Genomic DNA, 526 nt, shown 5'->3' on the forward strand with positions numbered 1-526 from the left:
TAAATAAAAAAGGTAAATAAATAAATTAATTAAAATTGTAAACTAAAAAAACATGTTGGAATTATAAAAAAATCTACAAATACAAATTCCACCAATTAAAAAAAAATGTGGATCCATTTAATTAATTTAAAAATCAGTGAAAAACTTATGAATATCTTTTCAGCATTTACAACTTTCCAGCAGATATTTGTGAATCTCAATTTTATGCTGCTGGATTTGCATTTTAAGCACACTGGGTGTTTTTTTCTAATATTATTTTTGGAATTTGTTTGTGTATTTGCAGATCCGTTTATATTTGGAAAATAGTTTTTGAGTTGACTTTTTTTTTTTTAATTTTATTTTTATTTATTTGCATATTTATTCATTTTGTAGAAGGTGTTTTATATGTACAGATTACACATTAACACAGGTTATCGATCAGTTCACACAGATAATATTGAGACAAATCGATCTCCATACAGATTTAATTCCCTCACGGCCACGAGCGGCTCCTTGACGTGATGACGGCGTGCCTGTCTGACATGTG

This window comes from Epinephelus fuscoguttatus, linkage group LG12 (genome assembly GCF_011397635.1).
Source record: "Epinephelus fuscoguttatus linkage group LG12, E.fuscoguttatus.final_Chr_v1".
NCBI classification, from domain to species: domain Eukaryota; kingdom Metazoa; phylum Chordata; class Actinopteri; order Perciformes; family Serranidae; genus Epinephelus; species Epinephelus fuscoguttatus.